The following is a 17,654-nucleotide window of genomic DNA, read 5'->3' as shown; positions in this document are numbered from 1 at the left end:
CATCTGTGGCCAGACCTTTAAACACCCCATTGCCCATTCTAACAGACGAGCTAACGTTAGCTTGTTAGTAGCACGGCGCGAGACGTTCTGTTTTCTTTCCTGACAACTGATTGATTTGCACCCAAGCTTGGATGTTTAGGGCCAGAGCTTTCTCACCATGTCCACGGATTTAAGATAAAACACTATGTTGCGCCGTTATTATAGCCTAGCTACATCCGTGTGTCGCACACCCCGCACTCACAATCGATCATATCCCAAAAGTTCAACAGATTGGCCTACCTTATCAGCTTGTGTCACTATAATCCAAAAACTTTTAGACCCTTCTTTAGTCCTCCAGACGTGTGTTTTTAAAGCGAACGGGCTAATGAGACAAGCGTGTAATACTACAGCTACATAAACAAAGCAAAACTCATGGCTGATGCATCTTCTTGAGCTGTCACTGATGAGACACAGGAAGTTCTCATAAACACTATTAGGTCTGTAAACATTAAACATCACAAAATTCACAGACAAAATATTTGTAGTTTCCTTACAAAAAGAAAAAGTGATACAATGTTATGAAAATGGTTTGTGTTCCCAATCTGAATTACATTATCTAATCTCTTCCTTTTAGAAGTGCCTCTGTCATATTTTAAATAATCTGGCCCACTGGTCACTTCCTCCTGAGAGAGCCGCACCCTGGTATTGTATTTCTTGCCCCATTGTCGCACTTACAAAGCCTGTCTGTCAAACTGTATTGTGTAGCAAAAACACATCCTTAAAAGTGGCCCGACTGTTTGAACTGGATCCATATCTAAATATCTCTTCAAGTATTTGGCAAAAACCAAAGTTATTTATTGATAGATCTCCCCTTTTTTGGAGGAATTAGTTGGAAAAGGGAAATGTTACACTAGGTGATCTGTTTCTCAGTGGCATATTGAAATCTTTTGAGGATGTGGTACAGCAAATTGGAATTCAAATTCAATTTCTCATATATTTGCAACTTCTTCATCTTTGAGTGGGGATTTTTGGATCCAGTTCTTCAGCCCCGAAGGCACCAGAATGTTTAGATAAGGTGTTGCTGAAATATGGAAAAGGTCATGAGGCTTCTGGGTATTATTTTCTGCTTATGCAGAACCTGGGAGATGGAGCCTGGACAGCCCTCAAGAAGACATGGGAAAAGGATCTGAGTATTACATTGGATGATGAGGAGTGGGACAGAATTTGTAGGACTATTGAAACTATGTCACGCAATGTGAGGGTGCGCCTCATCCAGTTCAAGATTATGCATCACTTCTATCCGACTCCCTCCAGATTGTTTAGACTTGGATTGAAATACACACCAAATTGTTTGAAATGTAAGACAGAGTACGGCCAATTACTTCATGTCCTATGGTCCTGTGATAAGGTCCAGGAATTTTGGTCACAGATCGGATTACAGAGACCCAGGTTCCATTCAGCCCAAGATTATTTGTTCTAACAGATGGATCAACCCTAAGCGGAATAGATAAGCACATAAGAAGTTGAGTCCAAACTAGTTTAATGACAGCCAGACATATTCTTTTAAGAGGATGGAAGAATGAAGGGGTGCTTTCAATTCAAGAGTGGGCCTGTGAGATGCCTAGTGTGGCGGCGTTTGAAAAGATGTAATACAAATGGTTTGCCAGGTCTACACAAAAAATTGTGAAAAGTACTTGAGCTTTTTAGGGGGGCTCCTAAGAAGCTTTGTGCTGGGGAGAGCTGTGTATGATGGGCTTATGGTGTTGTCATTATACATATGTTTATTTGGTTTACAGTTGTCTATCTATTTTGTTATTATTTTGTTTTATGGTTTTATGTATATTGTGAAAAAAACCTAACAAAGAACACATAACATACAGAACCTACAGAACACAGCACATCTTGAATTACAACAATATTCCATGGTCATATTTAGGATGGGTACTATAAACAAAAACATCTAAAAGTAGTAAAAATAAATGAATTTGACATATATAAAATACTCATTTGCACAGTGAGGTTTTATACAATAACCAATATCTAGGAGCTCACACTTTTTAGGTAATTCAGTATCGGGTCCCATGTTTTATCAAACTTGTCTCCTCTATCTTCATTATAGAATCTCAATCTTTCCAGATTTAAACTATTTGACAATTCTCCCAGCCACAAATTATATGAAGGCACAGACTCCATTTTCCATACACATAAAATCAACTTTTTTGCAATCACCATCCCAAATTGAATGGCTCTTCTTTCAAATTCATTGACGGAGGTGAGTACACTTGTGGCCCCCAGGATCGCTACCAAGGGGCTGGGTACCAAATTCTTACCAAAAGCTTCAGAAAAAAACAGAAAAATACACTTCCAATATGAATGAAGTTTACTACATGCCCAGAAAGAATGTGCTAGAGTACCTATCTGGGATTTACATCGGTTACATACTGGTGGGATATCAGGATAAAATTTGTGTAACTTTTCCCGCAAATAATAGTCTGTGGAGTGTTTTAAACTGTATTAGGTTGTGCCTGGTATTAACTGAACACTTTTGTACATTACGTAGACATTCTTCCCAAATTTCATCATTTAAATCCATATTCAACTCATCTGCCTATGCCTGTTTATACACCTCTGTATTCATCAGAGCTCCATCATGAAGCATTCGAAAGAAAGCAGAGATTGCCCCTTGGGAGCCCGGGTCAAATTTGTGAACTGCCTCAAGAGTATCATGTTTATGTAGAACTTCAAAGTTTTTTTGTTTTTTTTAACAAAATCTTTAATCTGCCAAAACTTGAAAAAACTTGAAGCAGATATTTTATATTTGGCTTGCAGCTGCCCAAATGAGGCAAAATTTGATGTATATATCAAAATACATCAATATTTGTACAATACAAAGACATAAAACGTTTGTTTAAAGAAGCCCTGGGTTTGGATTCAATGTAAGGGATTCCCTCTGCCATTTTCAATTCACCTTCAACATTCACAATTCATGTAAAAGACATTAGGGCACTGCTTGCTCTTGAGGGAATTACTATAATTGTTGGGGCTTTGAAAATTATAGAGTGTGGTCTAGACCTACTGTATCTGTAAAGTGTCTCGAGATTGCTCTGTATACTATAAATGAAATTGAAAATTTAGGCCAGGTATGAAAGCGTGATTTTCACAAATTGGAGTATCAGTATATACACTTGGCGCCTTGATATGGAGTTTTATCTGCTCCCATGTGCGCATAGTGCCATTAATTACAAAGCTGTTACTAAAATGTGACTTCCTAACTTTTGTGGGGCTGTTGAGCAAAGCCAGCAAGGAGGTCTTGTTACAAAGCAATCGTTCTATGCATAGCCAAGCAGGGCAGGAATAAGAAGAGGAGTGGGGGACTCCATTGTTCTGCTGGGGGACTTCAACGCACACGTGGGCAATGATGGAGACACCTGGAGAGGCGTGATTGGGAGGAACGGCCTCCCTGATCTAAACCAGAGTGGTTGTTTGTTGTTGGACTTCTGTGCTAGTCATGGATTGTCTATAACGAACACCATGTTCGAACATAGGGATGCTCATAAGTGTACCTGGTACCAGAGCACCCTAGGCCGAAGGTCAATGATCGATTTCATAATCGTTTCATCTGATCTGAGGCCGTATGTTTTGGACACTCGGGTGAAGAGAGGGGCAGAGCTGTCAACCGATCACCATCTGGTGGTGAGTTGGGTCAGGGGGTGGGGGAAGACTCTGGACAGACCTGGTAAGCCCAAACGTGTAGTGCGGGTAAATTGGGAACGTCTGGAGGAGGCCCCTGTCCGACAGACTTTCAACTCACACCTCCGGGCGGAGCTTTTCGTGCATCCCTGTGGAGGCTGGGGGCATTGAACCCGAGTGGACAATGTTCAAAGTTTCCATTGCTGAAGCTGCGGCGAGGAGCTGTGGTCTTAGGATCTTAGGTGCCTCAAGGGGCGGTAACCCCACTAACACCGTGGTGGACACCAGTGGTCAGGGAAGCCGTCCGACTGAAGAAGGAGTCCTTCCGGGATATGTTATCTCGGAGGACTCCGGAGGCAGTTGCAGGGGTACCGAAGGGCCCGAAGGGCTGCAGCCTCTGCCGTGAAAGAGGCAAAGCAGCGGGTGTGGGAGAAGTTTGGAGAAGACATGGAGAAGGACTTTCGGTCGGCACCAAAGTGCTTCTGGAAAACTGTTCGCCACCTCAGGAGGGGGCGGGGAACCATCCAAGCTGTGTACAGTAAGGATGGGACACTGTTGACCTCCACTGAGGAGGTAATAGGGCGGTGGAAGGAGCACTTTGAGGAACTCCTGAATCCGACTAATACCCTCTATGTTAGAGGCAGAGCTGGAGGATAGCGGGGGATTGTCGTCGATTTCCCAGGCGGAAGTCACTGATGTAGTCAAACAACTACACAGTGGCAAAGCCCCGGGATTGATGAGATCCGTCCAGAAATGCTCAAGGCTCTGGGTGTGGGGGTTGTCCTGGTTGACACGCCTCTTCAACATTGCGTGGAAGTCTGGGACGGTGCCAAAGGAGTGGCAGACTGGGGTGGTGGTTCCCCTTTAAAAAGGGGGACCAGAGGGTGTGTGCCAATTATAGGGGTATCACACTTCTCAGCCTCCCTGGTAAAGTCTACTCCAAGGTGCTGGAAAGGAGGGTTCGGCCGATAGTCGAACCTCGGGTTGAGGAGGAACAATGCGGATTCCGTCCTGGTCGTGGAACAACGGACCAGCTCTTCACTCGCAAGGATCCTGGAGGGAGCCTGGGAGTATGCCCAACCGGTCTACATGTGTTTTGTGGATTTGGAGAAGGCGTATGACCGGGTCCCCGGGAGATACTGTGGGGGAGGTGCTGCGGGAGTATGGGGTGAGGGGGTCTCTACTCAGGGCCATCCAATCTCTGTATGACCAAAGTGAGAGCTGTGTCCGGGTTCTCGGTAGTAAGTCGGACTCGTTTCAGGTGAGGGTTGGCCTCCGCCAGGGCTGCGCTTTGTCACCAATCCTGTTTGTAATATTTATGGACAGGATATCGAGGCGTAGTCGGGGTGGGGAGGGGTTGCAGTTTGGTGGGCTGGGGATCTCATCGCTGCTCTTTGCAGATGATGTGGTCCTGATGGCATCATCGGCCTGCGACCTTCAGCACTCACTGGATCGGTTCGCAACCGAGTGTGAAGCGGTTGGGATGAGGATCAGCACCTCTAAATCGGAGGCCATGGTTCTCAGCAGGAAACCGATGGAATGCCTTCTCCAGGTAGGGAATGAGTCCTTACCCCAAGTGAAGGAGTTCAAGTACCTTGGGGTTTTTTTTCGCGAGTGAGGGGACAATGGAGCGGGAGATTGGTCGGAGAATCGCGCAGCGGGTGCGGTATTGCATTCAATCTATCGCACCGCCAGGACGAAAAGAGAGCTGAGCCAGAAGGCAAAGCTCTCGATCTACCGGTCAGTTTTCGTTCCTACCCTCACCTATGGTCATGAAGGCTGGGTCATGACCGAAAGAACGAGATCCAGGGTACAAGCAGCCGAAATGGGTTTCCTCAGGAGGGTGGCTGGCGTCTCCCTTAGAGATAGGGCGAGAAGCTCAGTCATCCGTGAGGAGCTCGGAGTAGAGCCGCTGCTCCTTTGCGTCGAAAGGAGCCAGTTGAGGTGGTTCGGGCATCTGGTAAGGATGCCCCCTGGGCGCCTCCCTAGGGAGGTGTTCCAGGCACGTCCAGCTGGGAGGAGGCCTCGGGGAAGACCCAGGACTAGGTGGAGGGATTATATCTCCAACCTGGCCTGGGAACGCTCAGGATCCCCAGTCGGAGCTGGTTAATGTTGCTCGGGAAAGGGAAGTTTGGGGTCCCCTGCTGGAGCTGCTCCCCCCGCGACCCGACACCGGATAAGCGGACGAAGATGGATGGGGGGCCTTTCCTCCACCAAGCAAGTATAGACAGATGAGCCGCCCAGTAATACATTTTAAAATTCTGTAAGGCAAAGCCTCCAGCATTTTTTGGTTTACATAGATGTTTTTTGGAGATCCTGATGGCTTTGTAGTTCCAGATTAAAGGAGCAATAATTGAATCTAATTGTTTAAAGTAATACTGGGCAATGTAACATGGAAGAGACTGAAAGAGATGTAGGAAACGTGGCAGTGCAATCGTCTTAATTGCATTAATATTACCTACAAGAGAAACAGGACGAGTCTTCCAAAAATGTATACTTTGTTTAAGTTGCTCAATCTTATTATACCAATTCTTCTGTAGAAGGTCCTCAGGGTCTTTAGTCACAGTTATACCAAGATACGAAAAGTCCTTAAAAGCTTTTTTAAAAGGAGTAGACTATATAAATGTCATATCAACTTCGTTAGAAATTGGCAAAAACTTACTTTTATCCCAGTTAACAGAAAATCCGGAGAGTCTGCCAAAGTTGCTAATTAAAGTCAAAAGATGAGGTATTGAAGCTTGAGGATGAGAAATGAATAAAAGAATGTTGTCCACATACAGTGAAATATGATGCTCTTGTCCATAAATGTTGATAGGAGATATTAGACGACCTTGTCTAATACTGACTGCTAGCGGTTCAATAATAATTGAGAACAGGAAAGGGGAGAGGGGACACCCCTGACGAGTTCTGCGACTGATTGTAAAAGGGCATGAGATATTTTGGTTGGTTATGACAGAGGAGGTTGGATGTGAATAAATGAGCTTGATCCACTTCATAAAGGAGGGCCCAAAACCTAATTTTGTAAGTGTAAACAACATATAGGGCCATTCCACCTGATCAAAAACACGCTGTGCATCTAAAGAAATTATTACCGTCTCTACAGTGTGTTCTCCGTACAAAATATGGAACAAGCGGTGCAAATTAAAGTACATATGCCTACCTGGCATGAACCCTGTTTGGTCAGGATGAATAATAGAACAAATGTGCTCCTTTAATCTATTGGCTAAGAGTTTCCCAAGAATTTTCGTTTCGATAGGTAGCAGGGAGGTAGGACGATATGATGAGACCAGGTTAAGTGAAATATTGGCCTTATATAAAGTGGGAGGCAACCTAGAGCTCACCAGGGAGTGATTCAGCATTCGTAGGACAAGTGGGCAAAGTTTATGGCTAAGTACCTTGAAAAATTCGATACAAAAGCCATCTGGTCCTGCTGCCTTATTGTTGGGGAGGGAGGAAATCACATCTTTTACCTCACTCAAATTGATGTCTGCATCTAGTGAGGAGGAAGATTCTTTTGATAATTTAGGCAGTCCCAGATTTTCTAAAAACTTTTCCATAGTCCCTGGACCAAATCCACCCTGTGACTGATAGACCTTTTCATAAAAATCAGCAAAACATTCATTATTTGAAAATTGTTAAAAACTGCGAGTATTTGTCCTGCCTGAATTCATATTATGTATTTAATCATTCCTCTAGGTAATCATCTAATGTACAGCTATGCTAATAAAGATTTCTCCTCATTGTGCTATTTTACTTACAGACAGAAGATCCCCTGGCCAACCGTCCTATCCTCTACCAGATGGTGGCGCTGTATGACTACAATGCTCAGGGCACAGAGGACTTGGAGTTCAGCGAAGGAGATACTATCGACATCCTGGGTGAAGGTGAGGCTCTGTAGGTCAACCTCTTATGAATTGCTTGTCAGTGGAATTATAAAGTCTTTTGTTTTTGTCAGGCACTTTAATTTGAAATGTTCTTAAAGACCTTCATACTCTGTTCAGATGTGAGTCTCACTGCCTCTTTATGTTTCTCTTTCACACTTTCTTATAGTTAATGAGGAGTGGCTAGAGGGACACTGTGCAGGAAACATAGGAATCTTCCCCAGCTGCTTTGCCTACAGCGAGAATGCCAACATCACCCAGAGTCCCGAGTTATAAAAGCAGATTTTCAGTTCAGTCATCTCTAATAAAATAACTCGGTGGCACTTCACAGCCTTAGAATAACCAAACAAAACCCTTATAGAGGCATACAGTTGACTTAGTATAGACTTTTTCATGCTTTAAAATGTTTCTTTCTCATATGGTATCACTATATTATTTATATAATGTAATAAATGTATAACAATATTGTATGACTGTAATATTCCTGTTATAACCTATAATATTCAAACGAGGATTTATATGAACGTATCAAATAATGTCTGAACAAGGTTCCAGGTTTGCTGTTGCATATCTGTTTGTGACTAATAAACAGAACAAGTTTATAGATTATGGACTGATACGTGCATGGCCACTTTTCATGTCATCACCACACAAAGCAGATAAATTATTATTTTTCTGCAGTGACAGCTGTAATAGCAGTCCAAGACACATTGATGTATTAACCATTTCTTATTAGTCACTCAGAGTGACTCCGGCATGACGCTTAATGTGTAATGCACAAAGCATCTCTATTCTCTGTACTATTCAGACTTCAGGGACTTCTGTGATATAATGCTTGATATAAGTTTTTTTTTGATGATTTAAAAAAAGAACCACATATAAAACTGCACAGCAGTTATTACATAGGCCAACATTAGCAGCCATTGTGCCATCACAATTATTGTTTTTGTTTTTTTAAAGGAACTTAAGACAATGTAATCCACTTGTATTCCACCTTTTGGCAATATTTGATACTTGCGGAAGCCATCGCAAAAAAAATAAATAGCAAATGGTATTTATGCTTGCTCTGCAAACTGCAAACAGCATGCAACGCTGCTTTAAAAACTGCTTAGATTAAATGGTGGAAAGCTGCAAGCTCAAATGGCCTGTTCATTCTCAATCAGAGTTTCAAGCAATGTTTTGGCTTTTTTGTGTGGATAGCAAGCTTTTAAAAAATAATCACCAGTTAACATAGACAACTTTTTTTTAAGATTATTTTTTGGGGCTTTTCCCTTTATTTATTTTTTAGTTACAGTGGACGGACATAAAAGGGGAAGAGAGATGGGGGATGACACGCAGCAAAGGGCAACAGGTCGGATTCGAACCTGGGCCACTGCAGGGCTCAGCCAACATGTGGTGCATGCTCTTACTGGGTGAGCTAGAGGTCGCCCTGAAGATAGACAACTTTTAACGTTGAAACATGGTATTCAATGGTATCATGGTATTGTCCTCTTGGCGTGTGGCGAGGTTGCGGGGTTTTTGACGGTCCCTACTGTAATTCTAAGCCGAAAAAGTGTGTCTGTCAGTTGGGTACAGAGCTCTGCGTGAGCACAGGCTTTTATGACTGTCAAGACTGTCAATATAGCCAGCATCTAACGTTAGCTACTGCTGTTAAGTAATGTCTGGCTATGTGAGACAATCGTCTAGCAACATTGTTGTGGATGCTGTGGTCTCAGCCTGGCAACCTCCGTGAACTTTGAGTCTGGCGAGGAGGGGGCGGGGGAGACAACTCTCTCCAGTATTTTGAATTTGTACTGCAGTAACTTTTTTAAACACTAGCTGTCAGTATTACATTTTGGACCTTCAAGAACTAGCTTATTTTTCTTTATCCATTCAACCATTAATTGCAGCTCTTGTGATAGGATAGTGTTTAACTCATGAAATGTAGATGAAGACCAGTGTTGCCACAGTTACTTTGAAAAAGTAACTTAGTTACTTTACAGATTACTTGATTTTAAAAGTAACTTAGTTACTTTACAGATTACTTGATTTTAAAAGTAACAAAGTTAGATTACAAGTGACTTTATTAGTTACATTCAGCAACTGCCGACAACACCCCTACAGCCTCAACATAAAAATGACAACTGCTTTACTATGAGGTAGCACGGCATTGCCAGTAGTAGGGATCTTGTTTATTATGGCATGAAAGAGAGCGAGTCAACGGTGTTTAAGGGCAGCATTTCCGCTACAACATACTGCCCGACCAAAAAGTGGTCGGGGATCTCCTGCTCTCTGCTTCGCACCACCTGATGGGACTTGCTCTGTAAGTTTGACTGCAGTGCTGCGACTGCAAATGTTTCTTCAAATTTGACATAGTGTTTTTGTAGCTAGATAGCACTTTGTCGCCACCAGCATCGGTGTACAACAAACCTTAATATTGCCGTCTTTAGCTGACACAAACTCAAAATAGTGACTGTATTTCCAGCTAGAAAACGTGCATCTCTCTCCTCCCTCTATTGTTGTTTACATTTGTGTCGCTGCGTGGTACACGTGAACTGTCCACATGCTGAAAACGTGACCTGTCCTCATGTTGAAAACGTGACTTGTCGCATACGTGACTTCACTCCCTGAGACGCAAGAAGAAAGCAAATATATATATTTTTACTAAGGAAAATGACAAAAATAGTAACGCACACTGACTTGGATAAGTAACTTTAATCTGATTACTGGTTTGGAAATAGTAACGCGTTAGATTACTCGTTACTGAAAAAAGTTACTAAGTAACTCATTGATGAAGACATAAATAGTTGAATCATCTGCATACATCGATATACTGACCTTATTTAAAACAAGTGATAAATCATTTGTGAAAATAGTGTATAACAATGGCCCAACACAACTCCCCTAGGGAAATCCACAGCTAACCGCTCCAATATCCGAGTAGCTACCATTAAAAAAGACTACTTGTTGCCTGTTTGTTAAATAAGTCTTCATCCATAACATTGCTGACTGACAGAAACCATAACATTCAAGTTTTTTCAATAATAAATTATGATCAAGGATACCAAATGCTGCTGTAAAATCAAGCATAAGAGCACCTACTAGTTTCTTTTGTTCAATATCTCTCAGCCATTCATCAGTCATATGAGTTAGAGTGGTAGCTGTTGAGTGTCCCTTTCTATGAGCATGCTGACAATCAGTTGTTAAGTCAATAAAAGAAAAATATTCTATAATCTGCTCACATACTATACTCTCCATAATTTTACTCAACACAGGCAATAAACTTATAGGACGACTATTTGACTCCGAGAATGGTAACCCTACATTTTTAGGAAGTGGAATTATTTTAGCAATTTTCCATTCCTGAGGGCATAGACTAGATAGATAGATAAACTTTGGTTTGTAATATGACAGATAACGGGGACAATTAGGTCTGCAACCAATTTAAGAAGTTTACCATCCACACCTGGTGGTTTATCTTTACAAGTTTTTTTAAATTTGTTTTTAATTTTATTTTTATTGATTCACAATTGCAGTAAACAATACATCTGCAGAGTCACATTTACATTTTTCTATCCCACCCATTCCAGAGACCACTACATCTTAAAAGCAATAAATAAACAAATATATAAAACAAATAAAATAAAATAAATAATAAGAAATAATAAGAGGATGTAACCTAGGTTGTCTGCTGCCCGTGGGCTCATTTCTAAGGGGGAGGAGGGAGTCGGTGGGCCAGGCAAGATGTGAGCGTAGAATCGGGGACATTTCAGTAGCGGGGAGTTTGTCAACATAATTAAGTAGTGGTTTCCAGTGTTAATAAAACTTCTCGGGACGGCCTCTGAGGCTGAATTTGATTTTCTCCAGTTTTAGTAGGAATAACATATCGTGTAGCCAGGCTTTAAAGGAAGGTGGATGGGAGGAATTCCATAAGAGGAGAATTTTCCTACGCGCGACCAAGAATGCAAAAGCTATAACGTTTTTCTGCAAAGATGTGGTCACAAGTTCATCAGGAGGGACCCCAAAAATAGCTATCTGTGGCGAGGGACTAACCGATATACCTAGGATGTCAGAAATAGATCCAAAAAAGGATTGCCAATAGTTAGATAATTTAGAGCATGTCCAGAACATGTGTGTCAGATTGCACGGCGTCAGAGAGCATCTGTCACAAGCTTCAGTAGTCCTATCTGGATAAATATATAAAGTTTGAGGAGTTTGTCTTTGCTATAATGCAGTCTAAAGAGTACTTTAAATTGGTAGTAGTTGGTTAAAACTGGCGAATAGTCCGTCTATGTATAAATCTCCCAGGCATCTCAGGCCTTTCTTTTCCAAAGCTACAAAGCGTGAGTCAGTGCTGGCTGGCACAAATAAGTGATTGTTACAAAGAGGTGTAGTTAGGGGAATGGAGAGCCATCCAAACTGTTTCCTGATTTAAACAAATTTTTAATGTATTAGTTACAATAGGGTTGGATGTGAAATGTGCAAGAGAAAGGGGGAGGGTGCCACATACTAGCGCCTGGAGGGACGTGGAGCATGAGTTTGCTTCTAACTGGCACCAACTATGTTGAGGAGAGGTGAACCAAAGCAGGATCTTTTGTGCGTTAGCCGCCCAGTAGTAGCCAAGGAGGTTGGGTAATCCCAGACCACCCAATGATCTGCTTCTCTGGAGCAAGGACCTATTTGCTCTGGCCCGTTTACCCGCCAAAATGAACATGGATAGGATACTGTTAACAAGATTGAAAAATAATTGAGGGAGGTAGATTGGTAAGCATTGAAAAAGGTAAAGGTACCGTGGTAAGATATTCATTTTTACTTTTTGCACTCTGCCCGCTAGAGACAGTGGCAAACAGTTCCATTTTTGAAGATCTTGTTTGACTGCTGCCGTCAGTACAGAGAAGTTCTGTTCTTTCAGTGTGCGCATAGATCAAGTGACCATTATTCCTAGGTATTTTATGCCCACCACAGCGGTCTTGAATGGTATAAGGTGAGTTGAAATCTCTGTAGCCAATTGGTTTATTGGGAAACACTCACTTTTTGAAATGTTCAATTTATACCTGGAGAACACGCTGAAAGAGTCCAAGATTGAGAGATTGGGTGGAAGGCTTGACAAGGGATCACTTACAAACGGGAGTAGGTCATCAGCATACAACGAGACCTTATGCACCTCTCCATGTCTCTTTATTCCTTTGAATCCTCCTTCTGATTTCAATGCTATGGACAGCGGCTCAATTGCAAGCGTGAAAAACAGTGGGGAGAGGGGGCACCCTTGGCGTGTGCCGCGAAAGAGGGGGAAAAAATCAGAGCGCTGTGTGTTCGTGCATACTTACGCCTGGGGAGAAGAGTACAATAATTTAATCCATGAAATAAAACTGGTACTAAGTCCAAATTGCTGCAGGGAAGAGAAGAGGTAAGGCCATTCCACCCTATTGAAGGCCTTCTCGGCGTCAAGTGATATGACCACCTCCGGATCTGTAGGATAGGATGGAGTATGAATGACGCAGAGAAGCCTTCTGACATTGGAAAAGGAGTGCCTCCCACCAATGAACCCTGTTTGGTCCTCCGAGATGATTAAAGGCATAATGGGCCCCAAGCGACAAGCTAAAATGTTTGCTAGTATTTTCACATCCACAGGTAGGAGGGAAATCAGCCTGTATGACGCGCAGTTTAGAGGGTCCTTATCTTTTTTATGGATAAGGGAAATGGAGGCTTGCACTAAGGTAGGTGGTAGAGAGCCGTGACTGTATGAATAACTAAACATCTCCAAAAGTAGAGGGGCCAACTGGTTAGAAAATCGCTTATAAAACTCAACGGGGTACCCGTCAGGGCCCGGAGATTTGCCACTATTCATTGAACTTATTGCTTCTTTTATCTCAGAAAGTGTTAAAGGAGCGTCCAGCATCTGATTGTCATTAGGTGAAACTCTTGGTAAGTCTAGTTTTTGAAAGGTAAAATAAATTGAATGAGGCATTAATTTTAATTGGGTCGGTCACTACTGTGCCTGACTCATCCCTAATCTTGTTTCGAATTGTTTGGCTTCTGATCTTCTACAGATTGTAAACACATCTCTGCTCTCAGGTATCTTCCCACAGGCCCTGAAAACGGCAGTCATCAAGCCACTCCTAAAAAAGAACAATCTAGACATGACACTAATGAGCAACTATAGGCCAATATCAAACCTTCCATTTTTAAGTAAAATCATAGAAAAAGTGGTTTTTCAACAACTCAACCTTTTCTTATCGCTAAACAACAGTTTTGATGCCTTCCAGTCAGGTTTTCGACCACACCACAGCACTGAGACAGCTCTTGTTAAAGTCTTTAATGACATCCACTTAAACACAGATAGTGGCAAAATTTCAGTCTTGGTATTACTTGATCTCAGTGCTGCATTTGATATGGTAGACCATGACATATTGCTTGACCGATTGGAAAACTGGGTTGGTCTTTCTGGCTCAGTACTAAAGTGGTTTGAATCCTATTTAAAGAATACGGACTACTTTGTGTCTATAGGTAATTATACATCTCAGCATACAAATATGACGTGCGGAGTTCCCCAAGGCTCAGTTCTGGGGCCTCTTCTGTTCAACATCTACATGCTTCCACTGTCTCAGATTATGGAAAACAACAAAATAAGTTACCATAGTTATGCGGATGACACACAAATTTACATAACCTTATCGCCAGGGAACTATAGTCCAATACAACAATTAAATATGTGCATTGAACAGATTAATGATTGGATGTGCCAGAACTTTCTTAAATTAAATGAAGAAAAACGGAGGTGGTTGTTTTTGGAGCAAAAGAGGAACGATTGAAAGTCAGCGCTCAGCTTCAAACGACAATGTTAAAAACAACAGACAAAGCAAGAAATCTTGGTGTAGTCATGGACTCAGACCTAAATTTTAAAAGCCACATTAACATAATTAAAAAATCAGCCTATTATCACCTTAAAAATATATCAAGGGTTAAAGGGCTTATGTCTCAGCAGGATCTGGAAAAACTTGTCCATGCTTTTATCTTCAGTAGACTTGACTACTGTTACGGTGTCTTTACAGGTCTCTCTAAAAAATCAATCAGACAACTGCAGCTGATTCAAAACGCTGCTGCTCGAGTCCTCACTAAAACCAAGAAAGTGGATCACATCACTCCAGTACTGAAGTCTCTACACTGGCTTCCAGTGCCTCATAGAATTGATTTCAAAATACTTTTACTGGTTTATAAATCACTAAACGGTTTAGGGCCAAAATACATTTCTGATCTTTTACTACATTATAACCCACCCAGACCTCTCAGGTCGTCTGGGACAGGTCTACTTGTTGTCCCCAGAGTCAGAACTAAACAGGGGGAAGCAGCGTTCAGTTTTTATGCTCCACATATCTGGAACAAACTCCCAGAAACCTGTAGGTCCGCTGCAACTCTCAGTTCTTTTAAATCTAAGCTAAAGACCTATCTTTTTGATGTTGCTTTTCTTTAAATAATCTATTTTATTAACTTTAATTTCTTATAGTGCACTGTAACTTTTATTCTTATACTGCACTATCAATTTTATTCTTGTCTTTTAATGTTTTTAATTTGTTTATTATTGTTTTTTAATTGTTTTCTAACTGCTCTTAAATGTTTTATATAATGCACTTTGAATTGCCCTGTTGCTGAAATGTGTTATATAAATAAAGCTGCCTTGCCTTGCCTTGCCTTGGACAATCTGGTTGGATGCTTGTCTAGCTTTTAGCTGGTGAGCGAGGAGGCGCCCAGCCTTATCACCGTGTTCATATAGTGATCTATAGGAACGAAGAAGTAGTCGTTCAGCTTCGGTTGAAAGGGGAGGTGAAGTTCTGTCTTAAGGCTAAGTCTCTCTTTACCAGAGGTGTCAAAAGTATTCACATTCATTACTCAAGTAGAAGTATAGATACTAGGGTTTGAAAAGACTTTTGTAGAAGTTGAAGTATCAACTCAAGCTTTTTACTTAAGTAAAAGTGTAAAAGTACTGGTTTCAAAACTACTTAAAGTATAAAAGTAAAAGTAATGTAAGGCAGCGATCTTCAACAAGGGGTCCTCAAAGTCATTGCAGGGGGGCCTCCAAATTATTGTAAATTTTTGAGTCTTTTTATTATCTTTGAGTCTTTTAAAATTAAAATGCCTTAACATAATTCCAACATATTATTAGCAAATATAAATTCCCACTGATGATAGGCTTACTGGCCTATAGGTAAGGGAGTCCCTAAGATATCAGCCCACAGATACAGTTAATCCTAGATTTTAATCTGCGTTGTTTATTGGCATAGGATGTATATGAAATTATCTTGCCTCTGAGAAAAGCTTTCAGGGTATCCCATAGCAATCATGGGGAGGTCTCTTTATTTTTGTTGGTGTCACAAAAGACTGTGATTGAGTCAGAAATATAATCACAGAATCTATCTTCTTTAAGTAGGAGGGGGTCAAGGCGCCAAAACCTAAAATGTTTGGGTTTTAGGTTAAAACAAAGATCCAGTACTACGGCTGAGTGATCTGAAACTGTTATAGGTAAATATTGTACAGAGATAAGTGAAGAGATAAGATTTTTATCCACTAGGAAGTAATCAATACGAGAAAAAGAACGATGGGCATGCGAGAAAAAGGAATATTGACGAGAACATGGGGACATGAATCTCCAGGGATCAATGTAGCCAAACTGATCCATGAGGGTGGACAAAGCTTGTGACATCTTTGAGGGCGGGATACGTCGCGAGCTCGACCTGTCAAGAACTGGGTCAATGACACAATTCAAATCCCCACCCAGAATCAAAGTGTGGGAGTCCACATTGGGGATTAAAGACCATACCGAAGTAAAGAAGCTGTGATCGTCCCAATTAGGGGCATAGATTGATGCTAAAACTACAGGCTTCTGGTATAGTACATCAGAGATAATTGTATTACTGGAGGTAAATGGATGTTTTTCCTGATTAATATAGCTGTACCTCTTGTTTTACAATTAAATTGGGAGTGAAAGATTTGTCCTATCCAGGGTCGGCTCAACTTTCCATGCTCAGACTTTAGCAGGTGTGTCTCCTGAAGAAGTATCACATCCGACCAACCAAAATCTTTTATGTAAGTCATAATCGTTGTACGTTTTAATGCAGCTTTCAAGCCCCCAGTGTTTAAAGAGGTGAACCTAACCATCTGCCCACCGGTGGTCCCTCCATCCGTTGAGCCAGTCATGTTATAGCTAATGGTGGAGAGGGTATCAGGTCGATTCTAAGGCGCAGGCAGCAGAACATAAGTGAAATCCTAACAAATGATACCAAAAACTTAACAAACCATAAAACAGTACAAGATGTCAGTACAAACAAACAAAAAAGGTCTCTTTACCAGCCCATTCAATCTTTACAAGTTTTCAAAAAATGTTCTACTTTATTAATATTTACTCTAGCAGTAGTAGTTCATTTAAACAAATTAAATGCTATTAAGCCTATTTTTAGATAAAACTCACTTTCAACTATATGTTTCAGCTGCATTACAATCAGAGATGTTCCGATACCGATACCAGTATCGGTATCGGCTCCGATACTGCTCAAAACGCTGGTATCGGTATCGGGAAGTACTGGAGTTTATGCACCGATCCGATACCACTTAATAAAGCCCTAAAGAAAATCTACGTTAAAGAACTTTATTTATGTTCTTTTTCCGTTATAACTGACTGTCAGACAGGATAATAAAAGAAAGTTCTGTGGCATTCATTAGTGATGGCGAACTGAAGCTTTCTGAAGCAGTGAAGCTTTCAATCCAATTGTATCGAAAAAAGGTTCACTACTCGAAGCTTCAGAACTCTATGAGGACATCTGGTGGTGAAGTTAAGGATAGCATTGTGTCACAAACTGTTTCACAATTATTAGCCATGAATGTCTTTAGAGTAAGCCCGAGCCCCGACACTTTTTTAATACGTTTTAATACTTAATGCACTCAACAAAGCCGACACATAGCCTATGTTGTCACTGCCCACGACTTGTTTAAAATAGTTCCATAGGCCTACCTCCGACTTTCCTCCAAACTTTCTCAAAGGTAATTCTCCTATTTCTGATTTTCTGATTTCTATTTCGGGCTCGGGCTCGGGCACAGAATCTAAACTCTACTTTAGAGTTGAAGATTAATACA

Source organism: Perca flavescens, chromosome 5, assembly GCF_004354835.1.
Source record: "Perca flavescens isolate YP-PL-M2 chromosome 5, PFLA_1.0, whole genome shotgun sequence".
NCBI lineage: Eukaryota > Metazoa > Chordata > Actinopteri > Perciformes > Percidae > Perca > Perca flavescens.
This window is presented reverse-complemented; position numbering follows the sequence as displayed.